This window comes from Crotalus tigris, unplaced genomic scaffold (assembly GCF_016545835.1).
Source record: "Crotalus tigris isolate CLP2741 ecotype Arizona unplaced genomic scaffold, ASM1654583v1 scf7180000018428.234260, whole genome shotgun sequence".
NCBI lineage: Eukaryota > Metazoa > Chordata > Lepidosauria > Squamata > Viperidae > Crotalus > Crotalus tigris.
Window position 1 is genome coordinate 182501 of NW_024096997.1, and position 24860 is coordinate 207360.

At 38.9% G+C, this 24860-nt stretch overlaps 1 long non-coding RNA gene across 1 annotated transcript in view; it reads right to left on the bottom strand.

Annotated features, from left to right (window-relative positions):
• Positions 1-13229, bottom strand: part of LOC120312095 — a 47059-nt gene extending 33830 nt beyond the window's left edge. Inside the window, exons 1-2 of the long non-coding RNA XR_005557787.1 lie at positions 12484-13229; positions 11700-11773 (exon numbers count right to left, since the gene is read on the bottom strand). This is a non-coding gene — a long non-coding RNA (uncharacterized LOC120312095). The remainder of the gene's footprint in view (positions 1-11699; positions 11774-12483) is intronic.
• Positions 13230-24860: the final 11631 nt, after the last annotated feature.

A 24860-nucleotide genomic window follows, 5' to 3' on the forward strand; every position in this document is an offset into this window, starting at 1 on the left:
CCTAAGTGACTCTGGATAGTTTACAAACTAATGTATAATGTGTTTTCCATTGTTGAAGTTCTCTAAACTTGGTTTTCAGGTTGTAGACATTTCATTGTATGAGTTTTGGAACAGTGAAGTTTTTTTTTTTTTTGACAGCAATTATATATCCTCCTGTCTTGCCTATTTTGTGTGTGCTAGGATAGGATGTTTATGTGGCTGGATGTTGCTCTGCAAGTGATTGATGTTTGGTTGTTGATAGATTATTTATTTGGCTGATAAGGCAGTGATTCTGTTTTATCTTTGTATTGGTTGCTTTTTGTATGATTAGTGGTATTGAGAGTTGATAGTTGTGTGATGGAGTACTTATTGTGTGATGGACTGGAAATGTTTTGAATTCTTTTGGTTTTTATAATTAAGTTGATAAAGAGACAGCTCTAGTTTACCTAGCTGTTGATGGACTATTTTATGATGGGTTACTGCTATTGTGTGTTGAATTAATGCATTGATGTTGGGTTGGCTATGCATTTTGATAATCTATAAGTAGGGTTTGACCATACAGTCTGTTGATCGCTGCTTGGTTAGAGTGCATGCTTCAAAAATTGTCATCATTTTTTGATATAGCCTATTCCATCCTTTCCAGTTTCTGGTCTGAAATTTTATTTATTTATTTGATTTCAATAGCTGCCAATCTCAACAAGGGACCTTCATGTCAAGATTATCTCTGAGGGGGAGATTAGTGAAATTGTGACACATCTTTTGATGGCCAGTGGTGTTGATTTATATGTTCTGCTAAATTTCTGCCTGGTCTATGCTTGCAATATTTGCATCAGTAGAAAGGATTGTAGAGTTTATAGCAGCTTCAAGAAAGGTTTATACATCCAACAGTTTTACAAAAGGAAAAAAAAATCTGATTTTTAAAATTACACTAGTTTTAATGGAATTTAGGAATGCTATTTCATTGGACAAGAAGCTAACAAGCTAACAAGAAGCTAACAAAACATACGAAGAACAGCTGCGGGACTTGGGTTTGGCTAGTCCAAAGAAAAGAAGAAATAGGGGAGACAGGATAGCAGTGTTTCAGTATCTGAGGGGCTACCACAAGGCAGAGGGTGTCAGGTTGTTCACCAGAACATCAGAAGGAAGGACAAGAAACAATGGTTGGAAACTGATCAAGGAGAGAAGCAACATGGATTTAAGGAGAAACTTCCTGACAGTGAGGACAATCAACCAGTGGAACAGCCTACCCCCAGAAATCATGGGCTCCCATCACTGAAGATCTTTAAGAAGAGACTAGACAATTGCCAGTCTGAGATGGTATAGGTTCTCCTGCTTAAGCAGGGGGCTGGACTAGAAGACCTCCAAGGTCCCTTCCAGCTCTATTCTATTCTAAGAATTCCCTAAATTTTCAAATACAGGATCAGGAGGCATTCATTTAAAACTTAATATATTCATTTTCTTTTTTTTCTACCTTTTCTCTAATATTAAAGAAAGAAGGAATTTGTTTTTGCACCTGCTTGCAATTTCTTTTTCTTTTTTTGCTTTGACCTTTTCTCCTCTCTTTAAGAAAAAGGAAAAACACACACACACACACACATACACACAAAAACTGCTATAATGAAAGGAAATAGTGGAGACTATGTTGACTTGTCTTTAGATCCAGGTGTAACCTTCTTTTTTTGTGTGTATTCCAACTCATGAGGCAAACTAACATTAAAAACCAGCTGAATATAATTAAACAAAGTGAACATCTAAAACACATTTATATCATCAGAAAGTATTATAAATTCTATTCTTGTATATAGGTTAGAAAAAAGATCTTACTCGGCAAAGCAATTAACAATATGAATCTCTCTCACCACAAACACATACTGAAATGTTTTATTAAAGAAGAGAGAGTTCAAAAAGTGGCCTGCTCTCAGATCATTTCTTCTCAAATCCAGTAAACTTATTTGGCAGGCAGTGCTTGACTTAACAACAGTTCCTTTAGTGACTGTTTGAAGTTACAACAGCACTGAAAGAAGTGACTTATGATGGTTTTTCACACTTACAACTGTTGCTGCATCCCCACGGTCACATAATTAAAATTCAGATGCTTGGCAACTGACTTATATTTGTGACACTTGCAATGTCCCGGGGTCATGTGATCACCTTTAGCAACCTTCTGGCAAGTAAAGTCAATGGAGAAGCCAGATTTACTTTACAATTGCATTACTAACTGTTACTAATTGTTAACAACTGTAAGGATCTGCTGAACAACTACAGCAAGAAAGATAGTAAAATGGGGGCAAAACTCACTTAACAACTGTCTTGCTTAGCAACCAAAATTTTGGGCTCAACACATAATGGAACAAAATGTCAGTGATTAAAAAAGAGTGCTAGTGTGTGCCTTTGCATCTATGGGAATCTAGTGAATAAAAACTCACCTTTCTAACTTATCATGTAGAGAAAAGGCTTCTTTTTGAAGTTCTCCCTACATCCCGTTTTGTTTTGTTTTTCCGGCGAGACTGCAGGTAGCTTTTTTATAGGAACTTACTGAATACTTGTAGACTTTTCTGTGTGGAGAAAGTCTGTGATGTACTGTAAACAGTTTGCTGTTTGTCAACATCAGAGGCATGCTAAACCGATTGTGGTAATGTTAATACCAGGAGTGATGGGCTATCCTGGCCTTATGGATTTTAGTTAAAAGGATAAAAGGAGTTCCTGTGCTGTAGAGGGAGGGAAAACATCTGCAACCACTTACAGAACTCCAGTATAATTTATTTTGGAATATAGTGCAATATTCATTAGTAAGGATGGTGCTTTTTTTCTAAAAAAAAAAAAAAAAAAAAAAGGTGCCAGAACTCACACATGTGATACAACCCGTCTTGCCTACACTACAAGTTCCATCCAAAAAAGGTACTGGAACTCTGTTCTGGGAGTTCTATGAGAAAAAAAGCCCTGCCTTGCAACATTTTCAGTGTAGCTGCAAACAAGAGGGCAGAATTTGGGCAAAAATGATAGAACTGGGCATGAGTCGGATTTTTGATTTTTGATTCCACTATGTATTGTATTTTATTGATACCTGCAGCTGCTCCTTCTTTTTTTCTTTCTTGGTGGGTAGTAATATCTAGATTGTTTTTAGAGAAAGTGAGCTTCCTTAGACTTATGAGATCTGGGATACAAAAATCTGGTCAACCATTCAACGACAGCAATGAATTAGAGTTTTCTGTATCTCTTCTCAGCACCCTTAATAGTTGTCTAAAAGGGGACGTGAATGGCTCAGTGGTTAAAGATGCTGAGCTGCCCAGATCTGAGACCTGAGCAATGGGCTGAGCTCCTGTGATTGCCTCAGCTCCTGCCCACCTAGCAATTTGAAAAGCATGCAAATGTGAGTAGATTAATAAGTACACTTTAGTGGGAAGGTAATGGCGTTCCATATGCCATTAGTGTACAGCCATGCTGGCCACATGACCATGGAAAATGTCTTTGGACAGTGCTAGATAAGCACTACTCCCATAGAGTCAGAAACAAGTGGATAAGGAAACCTTTACCTTTTCTAATAGTTGTCTAGATTTCTGCAGCTGAAACATCAAAGTTTCCTTTTTCCTGAAAACAGCCTGTATATTTAAGTTTTTTTGAAGGGCTGGCTTATGTGAATCTCTCCAATTCTGGAACTGATGGAAAAGTCTGTCACTATAATTTTCACTGAACCAATATGACTCGGTAATAGGTTTGTGGGTGGCCTTGTGCTATGGTACAATTTAAGAGCAGCAATTCATGAGTTTCTGTGGTTCATTTTTCCTTCCACCTGAGGCTAAGTAAATACAGTGGATTGAGTTGCAATTGCTTTATTAAGAAGATGCACTTCAGGCAAATACAAAGGCAGGTAGAAGGCCAGCTGAGTCGCCCCACACACACACACACTACAAGAGATATACAAGGAAGCAATATCCAATAACTAAGTACAGTCTGGGCGGCACAGTCAAGTCCAAAGTTTAGCCTTAGGAGGGAAGAGAAGGGACTAAAACCTAAGCAGTCAATGCAAGAGATTCTGGAAAATGGGACAAGACAATGGCATTGAAGCAAAAGTGATCTTCACAGTCCAGCAGTTCAACATCAGCAAATTTGCATTGCGAAGCTGAGAGTCAAGGAGCAGAGTAAGAAGCAAGGATGTAGCAGTGCAGATCTGATTTGAGAGTACTTCCAATGGAGAGCCAATCTTGCTTCTCAAGGAAGTGAGCAGATTCTTTTCTGAAGCTGCTAATACAGAGCGTAATAATAATAACAACAACAACAACAACAACAACAACAACAACACTGGATAGTGCCCCCAGTGAGGCACTACTCCCCAGTGAGGCACTACCCCCCAGTGAGGCACTACCCCCCCAGTGAGGCACTACCTTGACGTGGTTGTGGGGCTTGTGTACTCTGAGGAAGATGAGAGCTATGCCAGAGGTTCAACCATAGTGGACAGGTTTCATCAGAGGAGTCAGACAAAGAGTGTCTCTCCCATAAAAAATATGGTGAGACGTAAATTTCAGAATGCCATACCGGCTCGGATGTCACCCAGGTTAACAAAGTCCGCGCTAGATATTGGAGTTCCTGGATATCTGGTGAAAAATGGGATACAGGACTCAGGACTGTTGGCTGAGCAACCAGGGCCAGCAGCTGCAGAACTACTGGAAAAAAAGGTGTTTACCCGTCGCAGATACACAGTGATGGAAAACAAAGAAATAATGATCTGTTACTACAGATCAAGTCCAACAAGAAGAGGGTATCTAAAACGAATGCACCAGTTCTGGAAAGAACAACATCCAGAATCAGAAATAACAGAACAGAGACTAGCAGATCAACGCCGATTTATAATACAAAATAAAGTATTCACAGAAACAGAATTGGACGAACTGCAAAGGTTACCCAGGGCAAAGAAATCAAAGCCTTACCAGAAGTAATTCAGAATGTAGAGGCAAACCAGGGGGAGTTGGAAGTGAAGGAATCTAGCAGAGATATACAACTGTTCTCATTTGGAAACCAGGCACCTCTTCCTCAGGAAGAACAAAACCCTCTAACTAAAGAAATAAAAGAATTGAAACAAAGAATAACTGAGCATCTAGAACAGCACAAAAACAACAGAATAAGGCTACCTGCATTGAAGCTTGTTCCAAAGAAACAGCTAGCACAAGCATTAAAAGATGCAAATATTGCAATATCAAGTATAAGCACCAATTCATTGCAAGAAACAAACCAACTAATGTACAGCACAGCTGCAGTTATAACAGAATACATGGGATGCAAAATCAACAAAGAAGAAAAACAAACAAACAGTGCACCAGAAAAATGGAAGGTTAGACTAGAAAATAAGATCAGCAAGTTAAGATCACATGCAAGCAAGCTAGAACAGATGAAAGAAAAGAAGCTGAAGAACAAGAAGACCAAAGAATACCTAATCAAGAAATACCACTTAGAAACAAGGAAGATCAAGGAAGCACTGGAAATAATAAAGCAACAAATAACAGCTATAGCAGGAAAATCAGTAGATATGAAGCTCGAATTGCAAACTATAGGCAGAACCTCCAATTTCAATCCAATCTGAAACGTTTCTACCAATCCCTCAATGGAGAAACTGCAAGGAATCAGTCAGTACCTGACAAGGAAGAAACAGTGCAATTCTGGAAGCAGATATGGGATAACCCAAAGAAATACAACAAGGATGTGGCTTGGTTAAAAGAGGTGGATGCAAATAAAACAGAAGTTGAAATGAAAGAACTAGTAATAACAACAAAAATGGTAGAAAAAAGAGCAAAGAAAATCAAAAATTGGTCAGCACCAGGTGAAGATGAACTGCATGGGTTTTGTTGAAACATCTAACTGTTATACACCCACTCATTGCCAAGCAGTTCAACAATATACTACAAGGAGGAGAAATTGAAAAGTGGCTAACAACTGGGAAAAACCTACCTAATAATGAAAAATCCAGCAAAAGGGGCAACACCAGGTAACTACAGGCCAATTACCTGCTTACCAACAACTTTCAAATTACTAACTGGTGTAGTAGCTGATGCAGTGCAACAGCATCTAGTTGAAAACAATCTCTTTCCACCTGAGCAGAAAGGAAACTTCCCCAATAGCAGAGGAACAAAAGATCAACTCCTAATAGACAAAATGATCTTGGAAAACTGCAAGAGAAGGAAGACCAACCTGAATGTGGCATGGATTGACTACAAAAAGGCATTTGACTCTCTGCCACATGATTGGATAATAAAGTGCCTAGAAATAACAGGAGTCAGTAGAAACATCAGAAAATTTGTGCAAAGATCGATGGCACAATGGAAGACACAGTTGCAGATCAATGGTGAGAAGCTGGGAGAGGTTAATATCAAGAGAGAATATTTCAAGGAGATTCATTATCACCATTACTATTTGTTATTGCACTGTTTCCTCTGTCAACAATATTGAATAACTCAGGACATGGCTATCAAACATCAAAAACATCTGCCAGACTATCCCACCTCCTTTACATGGATGATCTGAAGCTGTATGGAAAAACATCATCTGAAATAGAATCACTGCTCAACACTGTCCGTATATATAGCCAAGATATTGTAATGGAGTTTGGCTTGGACAAATGTACCACACTTACTATCAAACAAGGAAAAATAGTGAAAACTGAAGGAATCAAGATGCCCCACGAAAATAACATTAAGAGTGTGGATGAGGAAGAGTACTACAAATACTTGGGTATCCTTCAAGCTGACAACATCAAGCACACTGAAGTCAAGAAAAAGATTAGAGGTGAATACATCAAGAGAGTGAAGAAGATCTTAAAGTCCAAACTCAATGGAGGAAATACCATAAAGGCAATCAACACCTGGACAATCCCAGTCATTAGGTACACAGCTGGAATAGTAGACTGGACTCAAGCAGAACTAAAAACAATGGATAGGCAGACCAGAAAAATAATGACAATGAATCATACCCTTCATCCATGCAGTGACATTGATAGACTTTATCTACCAAGGCAAATAGATGGGCGTGGAATGCTACAAGTACATCAGATGGTTGAAGAAGAAAAAATGGCTTTGAAAGAATATCTGAAGAACAATGATGAAAATGCACTGAAATTAGTATATCAGGAAGGCTTACTAACTACTGGAGAGACCAAACTGGCCTACAAGAAAGACCAAATGAAGAACAGAATAGAGGCATGGGAAGATAAAGCACTACATGGCCAATACGTGAAAAAAATAGCTGGGAAAGCAGATAATAATAAAACCTGGCAATGGCTAAGAGCAGGAAAATTGAAGAAAGAGACCGAGGGACTAATTCTGGCTGCACAAGATCAAGCCTTAAGGACAAATGCATACAAAGTCAAAATTGAGAAGACAGCAACAGACAGTAAGTGCCATCTATGCAAAGAAGCTGAAGAAACAGTGGACCACTTGGTAAGCTGTTGCAAGAAGATTGCACAGACTGACTAAAAGCAACGGCATGACAAAGTAGCAACAATGGTGCATTGGAAGATCAGCAAAAAATATAATTTGCCTGTAAGCAAAAACTGGTGGGATCATAAAATAGAGAAAGTCATAGAAAATGATAAAATTAAACTGCTCTGGGACTTCAGAATTCAAACAGACAAGCACCTGCAACATAACACCCCAGACTTAACAATTGTCGATAAGAAAGACAAAAAAGTCTGGATAGTGGACGTGGCAGTGCCTGGAGACAGCAGAATAGAAGAGAAAGAACTGGAGAAGATAACAAAATACAAAGACCTACAAATAGAAATAGAAAGACTGTGGCAAAAGCAAGCAAGGGTAGTACCAATAGTAATAGGCTCCTTGGGTGCAATCCCAAAACAACTGGAGCACCACTTGAACACCATTGGCATTGAGAAATTCACTATTAGTCAATTGCAAAAGGCGGCCTTACTAGGAACTGCTTCAATCCTGCAACGATATCTGTAATACCATCAAACATCCACATCTGTCTATCCCAGGTCCTGGGTAAGGACTCGATAGATAGACAAAATGCCAAATCCAGTCTGAACATCTGGCTGACTGTGCGATGATCCATAATAATAATAATAAAGTTGGAAGGGACCTTGGAGGTCATCTAGTCCAACCCCCTGCTCAGGCAGGAAACCCTATACCATTTCAGACAAATGTTTGTCCAGTCTCTTCTTAAAAACTTCCAGTGTTGGAGCATTCACCGCTTCTGGAGGCAGGTTGCTCCACTGATTAATTGTTCTGACTGTCAGGAAATTTCTCCTTAGTTCTAGGTTGCTTCTGTCTTTGATGAGTTTCCATCCATTGCTTCTTGTCCTTTGTGTCAGCCTTCTTTGTGTCAGCCCCTGAGATATTGGGACATTATTATCATGTCACCCCTCGTCTTTCTCTTCATTAGACTAGACATACCCAATTCCAGCAACCATTCCTTATATGTTTTAGCCTCCAGTCCCCTGATCATCTTTGTTGCTCTTCTATGTACTCTTTCTAGAGTCTCAACATCTTTTTTACATTGTGGTAACCAAAACTGGATGCGGTATTCCAAGTGTGGCCTTACCAAGGCATTGTAAAGTGATATTAACTCTTCACGTGATCTTGATTCTATCCCTCTGATAATGCAGTCTAGCACTGTGTTGGCCTTTTTGGCAGCTGCAGCACATTGCTGGCTCATATTTAAGTGATTGTCCATTAGGACTCCAAGATCCCTCTCACAGTTACTACTATTGAGCAAGGTACCCCCTATACTATGCCTGTACATTTGATTTTTCTTGCCTAAATGTAGAACCTTACTTTTTTCACCACTGAATTTCACTGAGTTTCTCAGCCTCAACCTTGCCCATGGCTAGCTGTGGCATCCTGGAAATTGAAGTCTACACATTTTAAAGTTGCTGAGGTTGAGAAACATTGTGCAAATGTATCTTGCAACCAGGGACCCTACTAGGATTTGGCTTGTTACCATTTGAGTTCACCTTTACCTGATCATGCTGATTAAGCTGTTTGGTTGCCTTGTGGCTCCTGAGCCTGGCAACTCAATGGATCAGGCCCTCAGCCCCGATTCCAAAGAATTAAAGCAGACTATAACACATCCTGTGTCAGAAGCTAGTGAGAAAAAAGACCACCAATTATCCCCCAGACAGTTGCTGAGTTCTCTTTGTCACAATTAGAGGACATGAAGAAAACTCCTTAAAAGTCCATTCATGCATAAACATAGCCGAATTCTTCTGTTGTAATTTACAATCCATATCCAAAAAAGAATGAAGGCACTATTTTTTAAAATATATATTTTAGAGATGTTGAAATTGATGAATTGCTCCATTTTGCCTACAGCCATCAAATTCTTTCTCCTCCATGAAAAGTTTTTTCTGAGTAATGAACCAAATGCAATTTTTCACTCATCACCATTAGCCAGATTCAATAGAAGTTGTCAAAAAACATTTTGTCATGCTGGCATATTCAGCTATCTCAACATACTGCATATCCCTATTATGTTGCTGTTAAAGATGAATGCTAAATAATATTCTGATTATTTATGGTATATATGTATTGCTGACTTTGTGCAGACTCTTGGTATTTAGCCAGCAATATAAATTCTGATCAGAAATATGGCTAAATAAACAATGTCCCTTCTTTTCAACACAATTTTGAAGTGCCTTTATACATTTTCAACAATTTCTTCAGTGTCAAATATCACTGGCACATCATTTTATAAAAATTCTATTTGAAATTTACATTCTGTTACAACCACATATTTTCACACTCTTCCACCTGTGTATGATAACCAAAATTTAGCCCACTTTATTATACATTCTTTTGTTTGTTCCTCTCTATATCAAATTTCAATAAAATGGGTATATATTTTGCAGGGCTCTTTGGTGCTTTCTGAACTTGGTTGTTTTCTTGCAGATGTTTCATTACCAAACTAGGTAACATCATCAGTGCATCTGCAGGAAAACAATCAAGCTCAGAGAGCACCAAGGGCTAACAATTACATTTTCATCATCTGTATACAATTTTATTTCAAAATCAGTTTTACTGCATTCAATACCATAAACTCTTTTGTTTCCTTTAAAACTTTCTGATAATGGTAAATAAATAAAAAAACATTGACAAATATATCCTTCCATCACCAGTTCTTCTCTTTATTTTATTTTATATTTCCCCTGACAAAATTCTAGTTTCTCACAATAAGTAAGCCATTTGTGTTAGTTTAAATTTCTCATCTATAAAATGCTACTTGTTCTGGGAACTACAAAAGTGTGTTTTGGGCACAACCTGTGTTTGTATCTGTTCCATAGTCTCCATATGGCAAGTCTAACATAGTGATTTTTAAAATCTACATTAACTTCATTATATCACAAATATTCATGCTATCCAAATCTCAGGTCATGTCCTTCTAATTCCGAAAGCCAGTGCTTTTTTTGTCATAGAACACACCGGAACAGAGTTCCGGTACCTTTTTTTGGATTTTCCAAATTTTAAAAGTAACTTTTGAAAATGTGACGTTTGGTACACGTGGACTTGAATCACCTGTTGAGCATAGCAGGTCGGCGGCAAAATCATTAAAATGGTCCATGCAGGCTGCTTGTGTGTCGAATCCAATGCATGCGTACTTTGTCTGCACTGGTTGTGATGGTGCTGCTTGGCTTCTGGCACTGCTCATCTTGTGATTGGTCATGTGGTCACAGACTGAGTGCTTACTGTGGGCGGCGACCATTATGTTTCGTTACACAACTGACATATGTGGGTGTGTGTACAGTGATTGACTATGTGCGAAAGGTAAATAATTTCTTTATTTTAAAAAATTGTTGGTGAATTGAAAATCTTTTTTTTATTTTAATTTTTAATATATATATAATTTATATATATATATATATATATATATATATATATATATATATATATATATATATATAGGTCTTTGGTTATTCGGGTTTTCTCCACGTAAAATTGGAAGTGTCTTGGCGATGTTTCGACGAAGTCCATTCATCATCTTCAGGCTGGTGTTTTTGGCTTCGTGCTCCTAGAAGCACGGAGCCGAAAACACCAGCCTGAAGATGATGAATGGGACTTCATCGAAACGTCGCCAAGACACTTCCAATTTTACGTGGGAGAAAACCCGAATAACCAAAGACCTACATAAAAGCATCTGCGAAAACCTCAGAAACAAATATATATATATATATATATATATGTAGGTCTTTGGTTGTTCGGGTTTTCTCCCGCGTAAAATTGGAAGTGTCTTGGCGACGTTTCGACGAAGTCCCATTCGTCATCTTCAGGCTGGTGTTTCAGCTTCGTGCTTCGAGCAGCTGGTGTTTTCAGCTTCGTGCTTCGAGCAGCTGGTGTTTTCAGCTTCGTGCTTCGAGCAGCTGCTCGAAGCACGAAGCTGAAAACACCAGCCTGAAGATGACGAATGGGACTTCGTCGAAACGTCGCCAAGACACTTCCAATTTTACGCGGGAGAAAACCCGAACAACCAAAGACCTACATACAAACACCCGCGAAAACCTCAGAAAATATATATATATATATATATATATATAATAAAAGATTAACAAGATGTGAGTTCTGGCACCTTTTTCTTACAAAAAAGCACTGCCAAAAGCCTTCTATTTCTCACCAGCACCCAAAACCAAACACCAAGCCACAAATCTACCTTCAATTAATTATTACAGATTATAGAAATCTAGTCACGATGCAACTTTATAAAAAGGGGTAAATCTATAATTGTACTTGTAGCTGCTGTAAAGGAGATTGGAAACCTCTTCTTTATATCTTTTTTTCTTTCTTTTTCTTTTTCTTTTTTTCTATTTGGAGAGAACAAGGAAAGCAGAAAGTTTGATTCTAGCTTGAAGCCATAGTTCCCAGTCCTATGATAATTAACTAAGGCAAAAATCATGCTAAAATATACAGGTAATCCTGGATTTCATTTAGCAACCATTCAAATATCCATACCATCCAAATCTCAAGTTATGTCATTCTAATTCCAAAGGTCTTCTATTTCTCAGCTTCACCCATTCTTTCATCCAAACAAAGCAGCAAAATACAATCTCAAATCAGGTAGTTCCAAACCTCTTCTTTCTTTTGCACTTTGTATTGGTAATCCAGGTACCTTTCCTGGTTTATAGCTTCACAAACTTCCCTTATTGTTGCAGGTCTTTTCATAATCTAATGTAAATAATATTTACATTAGATACAACATGTATTCATAGAATTGTGTTAACTCTTATATCAATATATTATACTTTATTTTTCTTTCTTTTTTCCATTGTATTTCTTCACTTTTTCACAACTTTTTGTTTTTTTCTTTTGAGAATGCATGTGCTTTTATTATAATTATCCCTGTGCTTAAAATGCTATATGTATCTAATGTAAATATTATTCAATATTATGCATATATTCATTTCTAATTCATTTATATAACTATCATTCTTTTAAAACTTTTCTTTTTCTGTTATTATGTTAAAAGCAATAAATAAATAAAAACATTTTCTGAAGCAAATGTGGTATAATTCACCTTTCTGCAAGTTGCTGCAATAATCTTCCCCTCTGCTATTTCTGCCAGTTTTCTCACGGTTGCCATTGTAATATTATAATCCAAAAGTAAAAATGTTTCACTTGTGAGAGAATGAGCAACAGACAAGCTTTCTTTTCGTTTCTGTTTTGTCTTTCTGTACTCTTAATACTTCCAGCTCAAATGGTACTCTGTACAGTAGTGTAGAGTCAGGTTCATATTACCTTTATCTTTTATTTTGTAAAATCCACCAATTGTCTGCATTCTTTAACTCTAAGCAAAAAATTTCCCATGAAGGTCCAATCCATTTGTTTTAACTCCAATTTGTTCAACAGCACTTACATCAAAAAGTAGTCTTTCAAAATTGCTATTTCCTTTATCTGATTTAAACTTTCTTATATCTAATCCTTGTTAAACTTTTTGCTAACTTTTTTTTAAATCTCGGAAACCTTTTTTCCCGCTTTTTAATCCAAAAAAAAATATTAATACACCAAGGGAATTTCCCTTATCTTGCTGCTCAGAAAAAGTCTCTTTAGCTATACATTAATTATACTCAGAATGTTTAAGAAAATGAGGCTTTTGCAAACCTTGTGTCCATATAGGCTGCATTACAACTGTGAGTTTGATTGACTCCCAGCTATATAACTCATGAGTTAACCACAAAAACCTCAGTTCCTGCAATCTCTTCATGAGAAACAACTGTCTGGAGCACAAGTGGCTGTTCTCATAATCTATCCTTATCTAGAAAAATTGCCCCAGTCCCCAATCTCTGCCACAATGCCTTCTCTGTTCCTTCAAAGACATCCAGTCTGTCTTAGCTTCTCATCTAGAAGCCATTCAACCCTACTTAGAATAAAGTACTGGGATTATTGCATATTTGTATCATATTGGGCAAATTTGCTACTTTGCCAACTTCCCCATTCTTTTATAGTTATTGAAGTTGAGTAACTGTTGTTCAGATCTTGAATAAGTTTAAGTAGTTTCTATTGGCATAGAGAATATGGCTGAGGAATGATTGGTTTGCAATGCTATATCCACTTACCATGGAATAAGATGTATTGTCATCAATAGGATTTACTTTGGAACAGACATAAGTACAATTATGTGATTATCTCTTATCAACAGAAGAAGAAAATATCTCAAAATTCTAGTTATTCTGCTTTGGAATATATCAATCAGAATTTCTCTGTTTAATAGCAATTGTCATTTTGCTGTGCTTTTTCTGCTCCCTACATATTGGCTATTATGGCCATGTTGAAAGAAAACAATAAGTAACCAATTTGCACAGTGAAGAATGGAAGTAATAACCTGCTAATGTTATCTCTCTGCTCTTCTTGCTGATTTATTAAGTGTTTGGGGGGAAAGAAGAGAATGTTGCTTAGTGGATTTGCTACTTTTTCTCCTGAACTGTGCTGACTTTTCCAACTGATCACAACTTTTGGCACAAGCAAACTGCGGTTTTAAGGAAGAGGGAAAAGAAACCAGCCTTCTCTTGATTAGTGAAGGTGAGTGTCAACTTGACAAGGAGACACTGATGCATATACTTTCCTCTGATTTTTCTATTTATTTGATGTATATGGTTGCCAAATTTGCACACAGTGATTTTTAAATCCTTGAGCATTTCAAAAGACACAATTTCCATCTCTTTCTCTCTCTCTCTGGCTTGGATTAATTTGCTTCAATGAGATAATTTATATCCACCAGCCTTGTCACTAAATAAAACTCAAGGCAGTTTGCAATGAGTTAATAAAAGTAATCAATCACCTATTGATCTCCAATAGGCACTTCTAAGAAAAGAAAGGACTAACATCTAAAACATTCTGCATTCCTGGTATAAAGCAACTAGAGCAATGGTTCTCAACCTGTGGGTCGGGACCCCATTTGGGTTTGAATGACCATTTCACGGGGGTCGCCAAACAAGGCTGTCCGCCATTTTCCCCCCTTTTCTTTGGCCACGCCCCTGGCACCCGGTGATGTATAAGTGGTTGGGGGTCACCACAACATGGGGAAGTGTATTATGGAGTCGCGGCATTAGAAAGGTTGAGAACCACTGAACTAGAGGAATGCTCTCACTTATGGGTGCTTGTTGGAGTAGGGACAAATGACAAATATGTCCAGAACAATTTAGAAAGATGCTGTAATTATGTCACTGTGCCCAGGTTTTCATTTTGGCCTCATCACCATTTGTTGCCAATATTGCTGTTCCTGTTCTCTCTGTGTTTAGTTTAACATGTTTGTCAGGTGCATGCTCAGGCAATGTGTAGCTTCTCCACTGGAAAATAAATAAATAACAAATAAATACATCTCAAGCTGGAATCCAGAATTCTCAGGTCAGCAGAGTAATTGCTAAGAGTGTTAAAAGTTGAAGTCTACATATTTGGGGGGTGTCCAGGAAAAGCTGGTCCAGTTTAATAATCTACAGTATGCTTCATAGGTATGGATGTGACTATTGTGTGAATATATGTAGTTCCCCAAATATTTTGTTTTTCATTGGGCAGATGAAGATAACAGGGCTGATACAACATTAGTTTCCATATATTTTCCATGCCAATGGCATGGATCTAAAATCAGAAATTGAACAGCAATATAACAGTAATCAACAAGGACTCTGTAGGGATTGAGCAATGGGATGATAAAATATGTGTTATGATTTTCAAAAACAGAATGTTATTTCCACTAGAAGGCGGCTTATACTATGAAGCAAAAGCTCTTTTTAATTGAGCTTGACTTTTGGTGACTTTATGGCCTGGCCCAGGCAATGTTGTTGAGAGTCATTGGCTGTTGCCATTTTCCTGGGATTTTATTTTATTTCCCAGTCCTGCCTCCAAACCTAGCACTTCTGATGGCCCTCATCCAAATACTAGAATTATAGAGTCATAGAACTGCAAAGCTGGAAGGAATGAAAAGGTTGGTCTTTCCCAACCCTTTGCAGTATGTAGAAAAGCCAATTAAATATAAATGAAAAATGATTGTCCAGCTTCTTGCTACAAGCTATGGACTGCACTGAGGCCCCAATGGAAAGTTGTGTGTTTCAAGTGTAAGAATGTGCACTAGTTGACGTTTGTGAATATGATAGCCACAATGTTAAAATTAATGTAAATATAAAAAAATAAAAGTGGTCATGAGAGCACAAAGATGAGTATTCAATATTATTATTATTATTATCATCATTATTTTATCCCACAAAATACACACACACACAAACACACATACATGATGGCAAACATACCTAAAACCCCTGTCTCCAACAATAATACCAGTGTGATTATGTGTAGCTTTGGAAGTAAATTTGGGTTTTAAATTAAGACATTTGTCAACACAAATATAATTACTGACAATCTTAGGCTGTATTTGTACTATAAAGATGCAAACCATTAGTTAGAATTTATTTATTTAAAATATGTATATGCTGCCCATCTTAAGTAACTCTGAACAGGTCACAACAATAAAACAAATAAGTAAAATAACCCAAGTGTTAGCGGCCTTCCAAAACTAGAAGGGTGTGGGTCTGTTGAATTGCTGGTGGGAGGGTATATCACAAGGTAGGAGCAGCCACAAAAAAAACTTTCTTCTGAAGTCCCACTACATGGCAACATTTCAGGGATGGGACCTGGAGCCTCCCCACCTTATCTGATCTACTGGGACAGGCAGATATTCTTGGAGAGAGGTAGTCTTACAAATCAACCAAGTCCAATGCCATGTAGGCTTTGAAAGGTGATATTTTAAACCAAGTACACCTGTTTCTGATCTGGTTACATATCTAATAACCTGGGAAAACATTTATGATGAACTTCACATTTTCTATATGACAGTTCAACACGTACATGCACAGACAAATTTCCTAAGGGGTATAGAAATGGGATTACAGAGAAAAACATGCTAAAAGTTCTGAAAACTATTTGCAAAAATGTGTAATAATCTTTGCTAGCTGGACCAGTAAAGAGTGAAGAGAATTTATTGACAGCAAGTTAAGAAATTTGAAACAAGAAAAAATTAGCAGAATTGACCCTCTCTATACCTATAATAGCACCATACTATCGGATATAATTCCCCGAGCCACACCTCCTTCCTCCCAATTTTTGTGCTACATAATTTTTATTTAAAGAACAACACTGCTCCTTCTCTAGAAATAATTACCTATAAAGAAAATTTGGATTGGATTTCCACAGATTAGTGCATCCCAATTGTTTGTAACTTAATGTTGTGACTGAATTTCAACTCCTAGCAGGCCCAGCCAGTTTGTCCAGTCATGAAGGATATTGGAGGGTTTAGTTCAGCCACACCTGGAAGGCTACAAGGGACTCAAGTCCACAAATAATAAATCAGAGGACTCTTTTTTTCCCCTGCGCCTGCCTGGAGCTGCATAAACCAAAGCAGCTATCAATCAAGTGCAAATCATAGCATATGACTCATAGAGAGTATTCAATTTACTGGGATGCAAGTTATACAGATCTAAGCTAGAGGGGAAAAAAACCCCTGAAATCATCCTTTTTATTTACCAATTCAAGTTTAATAGTACAGGCCTTTAAAAGGCACACTCTGCAACACTGCACATATTAAGTTGCAGTATGTTCTACCATATGCATCTCTAGTATATACAAATGTCTTCTGTGCTCCTTTGTACAGTTTCTCTTTTCAGAGTGCCTGGTGACAACAATGCAAGTAAAACCCCAGGGGAAGCCAAGCTAAATTGCCCCGGCAATCCACACATGAAGCCGGAATGTGGCGAGCTGAGTGAATGTTTCCCTTAATTTAGGCTCATCAAATGACAGAGAGAATGATTTTTTAAATTATTTTAGGCACAAGATAACAGGCTCGCTCTAGTAGTGCACATTTGGGAGATTCTTGGACATAAAATACATGTGGATGGTTCATGTGCTCCCTTTGGATAGAGATTTTGAAATAACAAATCTGTTCTTTCAAATGGACTGTATCATCATTACCATTAGAGAGTAATGAATTGCACAACTGGCTGATTGTTAATGAAGACATGTCATTGGAGCACAATATTGTCCAAAGACTTACCTAAGGCAGCGTTCTCTTTCTTGTACTTAAATTAAGTCTCTTTGGATTGTGCATCTGCATGGAACCTTGATCATTTGCTTTAGGAAACTAAAAAGAAGAAATGAAATGCTTTAAGTTTGCAGTGGGTAAAGTATTGCCAACAATCAGCCAATGATTATATAAGGTATGGGTATCACACGTGCAATGTCACATGACATGTTGCGACGTATTGCGACTTTTTTCCCATTGCCGACAATGGGATGGGCATGGTTTTGGCATGATGCATCCAGTTCGCGGGCCGGCAGTTTGACACCCCTGATATAAGGTATAACAGACTTGTTATGTCAGTTTAACAAAGCACTTGCTTTTGTTTGTTTCAGGGCTAATTTGCCCCATCTAGATCAATGTTTCTTAAGCTTGGCAACTTTAAGATGTGTGCACTTCAACTCCCATGCTGCCAAGGAATTTGGGGAATTGAAGTATACTCATTTTCAAGTTGGCCAGGTTAAAAAACACTGTTCTGCATGTCTCCTAAAATTTCTTAGCAATGCAATCAAATGGAGAGGAATGAGAGTTGTGGAAATATGAGTGCTCAATTAACAGAGATTAAAAATACAGGATTTTGCAATTTTACATTGAATGGACTGCTTTCTGCTCCTGTATATGATCCAACTGCTGGAAACAATAGAAGTAGAGAGAGTTTGCAGGTGGAAATTGCACTTTGATCTTATTTCTTTATCTCTGAGCAACACATCACCTTGTGGTTTGACTGATATTATCCCAGCATCCATGGCTTCCTCCTCCTTCCGTCTCAAACCAGCCCAGTTCAGATTTTAACTTGACTTGCTGTCTCCTTAATGGAGTAGAGTGCCCTGCAGCTGGGCTTTCCTATCACCATGTTCTAAATAACCTCAAATAAAATAAAACTATGGTAAACAGAAGTTATCTTCGCTGCAAGCACCAGCCTCAAGAAAACTTTCTTTCAAAAGCTATACTCCTTTAGTGTTTCTTTCTGCTCTATCCAACCCCAGCCACAGTGCTCTGATTAAGGCCGGTGCTGGATTTTGAGGTTTTCTTTTCTTTCTTTTCTAAGCCAGAAAATTCTCTTCAATTGAATAGGATTAAATGATTAAAAGGGGAGATTTTCTCCATCTCTGACCAAAGCATTGGTGGAGTTGGCAGCAGTTAATGTGATTTAAGTTGCTTTTTCCTTTTCCTGGATGTCAGAAGATAGATAGAAAGCTCTCAGCATAGACTTTGCACGTTAGACTGGAAGAAGAGTAAGGCTGGGAGGCCATTTTAGATGTGCAGTACCTAAAACATTTTTAATCTCTTCCTATAGAAAAGCTTTCTCAGGCCAAGTGATTTGTTCTGCTATATCCTTCTGGCCAGTCCAGTTTCCATTCTTTTGAGCAACACATCTTTCAAGAGATCCTTTCTGAATTAATGGCAAATAGCTTCAGAGATTTCTGTAGGCTGGAATACATCCATAAAGAAATAGAACAGCCTGCCTTGAATTTCAACACCAGCCAGAAACAGATGTAATGTAGAGAATATGTTGAAAGCATTTTGTTGTCAGAGATAAAGAATAATAATTGACGTTCTATCTTCCTTTCCACACATGACAGAAAGCAGATTAGGGTCTGTTATAGGTCTCAGAGACCTTTGTGGTGAATCAGGAAGGGTTCCTGGCTTCCAATTATTTGAAAATAGTAGTCCCTAACTAGCTATCTCTTTCTATTCAGTAAAAGGTTCTTGGGGGTAGAAGCATTTGTAGGAAAAGTGAGAATGTTTTTTGTGGGTATGGTTTTGGTTGTGATCACAATTCCTAGGCTGAGTATTTTTGGAATCAAAAACTGTTATTGAAGAGGAACATTGAATAAAATTGAAACAGATTTACGAGGCTTTTAAAAAGTACAGCTTACAAGAAATAGAGAGGATACATCAGATTTACAAATGCAATTGGATCTTGACTTAATTTTTTTAAAAAAAAGATATATAAAGAATAAACCAAAAGAGTGATATGGACTTTTTTTTTTCTTTTATAGTGGACTGGAAGGATTTATTGGAGCTATTTCACTGGATCTACAAAAGGACTTTGACAAAGATGACTAGACTATTGCGAGAAGAGCCAAAGGGACTGTAGTTAGTCCTTGCTTAATGACTGGTTGCTTAACAGTTTTATAACATTATGATGCCCTTGGAAAATACAATTTATGGGTTCATAAAATGTCCCTGTCTCCCCTTCTGCCCTGGTTATGCAATTGCATTTCAGGTGCTTGGCAATCTGTTCACATTTACTGGCCCATGGTCATGTGACCATGTTTTGTGTCATTTTTTAAAATGTTTCCCAGCAGAAAATAACAAAAAATGCCCATTAGATATGCTGGATTCACTTAACGAGCACTTAACAAGTTGCTTTAGGACTGCCATAAAAACAATAGTAAAATTGAGTCAGGTCACATAGTGATCCACTTAATGATTGCCCTCGCTTACAACCAAAATTCCAGGCTCAGATGTGGTTGTAAATAGAAGACTACATGTATGAGAAAGCAAATATTAGAACATTATTTATGGGACTGAAAAGATTTCTGGCAGAAAGAAGAAAAAAATATATAAACTTAATTTATACGATTATGAATCAAATAATGTTTTTTCTATCTCTGGTTACATATAATGCTTTTTTTTCTCTGGCTGGAACTGGGTAATAATAGTTACTTTTGGCAATGTTTAATTGGGTGTAATGGATTAATTGGTAAGGTTATTTTTTATAATATTTAATTGTTAATTGGGTTTGGACTTTATTATTGGGTTTGGACTTTTATTATTGCTTAAATGGGAATGGAGATAGAAATATTTAAGTTTTTATTTCTGTTAACTCTTAGTGAAGTTTTTTCTGAGAGGAAAATTGAAGATTTAGATATGGATTTATAGAAAATGAGGTGAAGTATGAATGAAATATTTAGTTCTGTTTTAATATTCCCCCTCCTCTTTTAAAAAAGATTTCTCTTTTATCTTTTTCAAGTAAATATGGCCACTATATCTATAATACATAATTGAAGACTGAGCTGTAACCCACATATCTATTACATTACCACCATATGTTTACTGGAGTTATAGACATGAAACGTTTTAAGAATACCTCAGCTGAAGTTTTTTAACAAATGTGTATTGGCTGCTGCTACTGTTTGGTTAAGGAAATGCTGACTTTTAGGATACTTCTGTGTCTCCATCTGTACTTAACAGATTTTTATCCCTGCGGGGGTCTTGTATGTTAATGATTTTTTGCAGAGATTAGACCTGAATTTTGAAAGCCTGTATCAAATGTTATTCTGTTTCTAAGCGAGATAATGAAGAATACAGTTGAATTTTAAGGATTATATTTATTCTCATTGCTTACGTCTTGATTAAAATCTGAGGCAATATGTTCGAGTTAGCATGATCTACTAAAGTTGATTCCCTTGACAACACAAAATCTGTTGGAAGATATTTTTTATAGAAACTGTTGTGTCTTGAGCCTGCAAATGAAGGCTCGGGACGTTGCAATGGGACCAGACTGCCCGGGACCAGACTGAGCGGTGCCGGCTTTGCATGCATGTGCAAGGCGTGAAAAGCGTCTGTTGTGTTGCCATTGTGTCCGGGGATCTGGTCATATAAAAAGAGGCCTGTGTGTCTTTGTTCGTTGTTGGTGTTTTGGCTGAAAATGAAATAAAGAGTTGTTCCTTACAAGATGTGTCTTCATCATTCGCCATTATTGGAAGGACTTAACACTGGCAACGAAGGTGGGATGCTTTACAAGCTAAACAGAAATAAGCTTTAAAGACTTACCCAAAGAAGTCCTGAAGAGGGAAGGCAGCATTAAAATCAGCATCCCAGCCTGCCAGTACAGCATCGCTGGAGGGTGAGCTCGGCTGAAAGACTTCAGGGTAAACCAGATCAGAGAAGATGGCTTGAAGGCTGCAACCCTGTTGTGTGTCTGTGGACAGGAAGCCTTTGAAATTGCAGAAAATCTGGTGGCCCCTGCCCCTCTGGAGTCAGTAACGTATACTGACTTAAAGAAACTAATGAAGGAACATTTCCAGCCCAAGCTGTCCATCATTGCTTGGAGGCACACATTTGAACAAAGGGATCAGAGGGTAGGTGAATCTGCTAAGGCAGCCAGACCGTGTGAGTTTAAGGACTTGGAAGAAAGGCTGCATGATCGTTTTGTGTGCGGTTTAAGGAACAGAGACTCACAGCAGAAGATCTTCGCAAAAGAAGATGTCTCTTTCCAAGATGTCTCTTTCCTCTGCTGTAACCTCTGCGAGAGGTTACAGCAGAGGAAGCAGCAGATGGGGCGGTAAAGAGACAGTCATCATCCACCAGAAGGTCGTGCAAGAAGATTCGGAGGCAGTTCCTGAAGAAGAGGTGGATAAGCTTTACCAGGCAGCTGGAAGAAGACAGAAGGAATGCACAAAAAAGGCCCCAACAGCTCTTCAATGCTTCGGGTGTTGAGGATGTCACAAGAGAGCTGACTGCAGGTTCCGTTCCACCATTTGCAGAGCATGCGGCAGGCAAGGCCACATTGTATCCATCTGTTTGGATCGCCAGAAGGCACAACCTCATGAAGAATTGCATCTGAAAGGTACCAGGGTCCCCAGCCAAAATAGGGTGGGTTTCTGTGCAATGCGCAGAAGTATTTTAAGGACAGGCACACATAAACCCCTAAAGAAGAAACTGTCCCTTAAAGTAAGGTTGCAAGGGGTTCTTTTATCCATGGAGTTGGACACTGGGTCCACTCTCTCCATTATTTCCCTCAACACATTTAGGAAAATTTGCAGCAGCAGTGGCCTTCGAGCTAAACTCAGGCCATCCAATGTAATACTCACAGACTTTCAGAATTCTAAGGTGTGTGTTAAGGGGGAGGCCACCCTTAAGGTACAGTACAAGGATTTTGAAGGTCCCTTACATGTGTTGGTTGTTGGGGGTGAACACACGAGTCTTATTGGACTTGATTGGTTCGAGAATCTGGGAATCCATGTTATTGGACTGCACAATTTGCAAATGTGGAGCCTGGCAGAAGTCTGCAAGGAGTTTCCAGATGTGTTTAGTTCTGAGCTTGGATCCTACAAGGGGCCTCCAGTTTTATTACGGTTAGACCCAACCATAACCCCCATCAGGGTTAAGCCTAGGATGGTACCTTTTTCCCTCAAGGGTAAGATTGATGCTTAACTGGACAAATTGCTCCAGCAGGGCATCTTAGAACCTGTAGATTCTAGTCCATGGGAAACCCCCATAGTAACACCTCTAAAGGCTAATGGGGACATGCGTATATGTGCAGACTACAAGTGCACACTAAACAAGGAGCTGCAGCAGCAGTACCCCATCCAGTACCTGTAGTAAGCCACATCCTGGCTTCCCTAAGGGGGGTGCATTTTTGCAAAGCTTGATCTGAGACAGGCCTATCAACAGTTACCTGTTGATGAGGCAGCTGCTGAGGCTCAAACCATTGTAACTCATAGAGGAGTTTTCAAAGTAAAGAGATTGCAATTTGGGGTGAATGTAGCCCCTTGTTGTTGTTGTTGTTAATTGCGAAGTCGTGTCCAACCCATCGCGACCCCATGGACAACGTTCCTCCAGGTCTTCCTGTCCTCTACCATCTTCTGGAGTCCATTTAAATTCACACCTACTGCTTCAGTGACTCCATCCAGCCATCTCATTCTCTGTCGTCCCCTTCTTCTATTGCCCTCAATCTTTCCCAACATTAGGCTCTTCTCCAGTGAATCCTTCCTTCTCATTAGGTGGCCAAAGTACTTGAGTTTCAACTTCAGGATCTGGCCTTCTAAAGAGCAGTCGGGGTTGATCTCTTCTAGGACTGACCGGTTTGAACGCCTTGCAGTCCAAGGGACTCGCAGGAGTCTTCTCCAGCACCATAGTTCAAAGGCCTCAATTCTTTGGCGCTCAGCCTTTCTTATGGTCCAACTTTCACAGCCATACATTGCAACTGTGGAAACCATGGCCTGGACTATACGCACTTTTGTTGGCAGGGTGATGTCTCTGCTGAATGTAGCCCCTGGCATATTCCAAAGTGTTATGGAGAACACACTTGGGGTATTCCTGGAGTCTGCCCATATTTTGATGATGTTCTCATTGCTAGGGAATCCTCTCAAAACTTGGCAGAGAGATTAAGGGCTGTCTTGCTTCATTTTAGAAGAGCAGGCTTTAAGTTAAAGAAGGACAAGTGTAAGATAGGAGTCCATTCTACTGACTTCTTGGGATTCAGGATAGATGCTCAAGGCATTCACCCTTCTGAATCTAAATTGAAAGCTATTCAGCAGGCCGCAAGCCCTAAGTCCCAGGGTGAGCTACAAGCCTTCTTGGGGCTATTAAACTTTTACCATGCATTTCTGCCACATAAAGCTGCAATAGCAGAGCCCTTACACAGGCTCTTAGATAAACAAGCCTGTTGGCAATGGACCAAAGTCCATGAAAAAAGTTTCAATGAGGTTAAAGCCTTGCTTACTTCTAATGCAGTGTTATCTCACTTCAATGAGCAGCTACCTGTTTGCATTGCCTGCGATGCATCTCCATATGGGGTGGGAGCTGTACTTAGCCACCTGAAGGCGGATGGGACGCAGGTCCCTGTGGCCTATTATTCCAGGACCCTGTCTTCCACAGAGCAAAATTATGCTCAGATTGACAGGGAGGCTTTAGCAGTTGTGGCTGGCATTAAGAAATTTCATGATTTCTTATATGGCCACCACTTCACAGTGTATACTGACCATAAGCCCTTGCTGGAGTTGTTTACCACTACCAAACAGACTCCACATATCCTGTCCCCTCGTATGCTGACATGGTCCATTTTCCTGTCAGCATATGACTACACGTTAATTCATAAGCCTGGAAAGGAAATGGGTCATGCAGAGAGCCTGAGTAGATTACCCCTGCCAAACTTAGAGCCTGATCCTGCTCCAGCCATTAATACTCTGTCCATTCAAGAACTGCCTGAGTCTCCCCACAATGCTAGGGATGTGGCTGCAGAAACTGCCACTGATCACACGCTTACACGCGTGCTGACATGGGTGTTGTCAGGATGGCCTGACAAGTGCCCTGATTCTGAGTTCCAAAGCTTCTGGCACAAGAGGCATGAGTTGTCCACTTTCAAGGGATGCCTGTTATGGGGTGGCAGGGTAGTAATCCCAGCCTCATTGAGGTCTAGAATCTTAATCTCTCTACATGAGGGACACCCTGGTATAGTCAGGATGAAAGTGCTTGTGTGCAGCCATTTGTGGCGGCTTGGCCTTGATAAAGCCATTGAGGCCCAGGTGCACGGTGCCAAGTGTGCCAACAGTCCTGACCTGAAATGCCTCAGGCCCCAGTTCATAGATGGGAAGAAA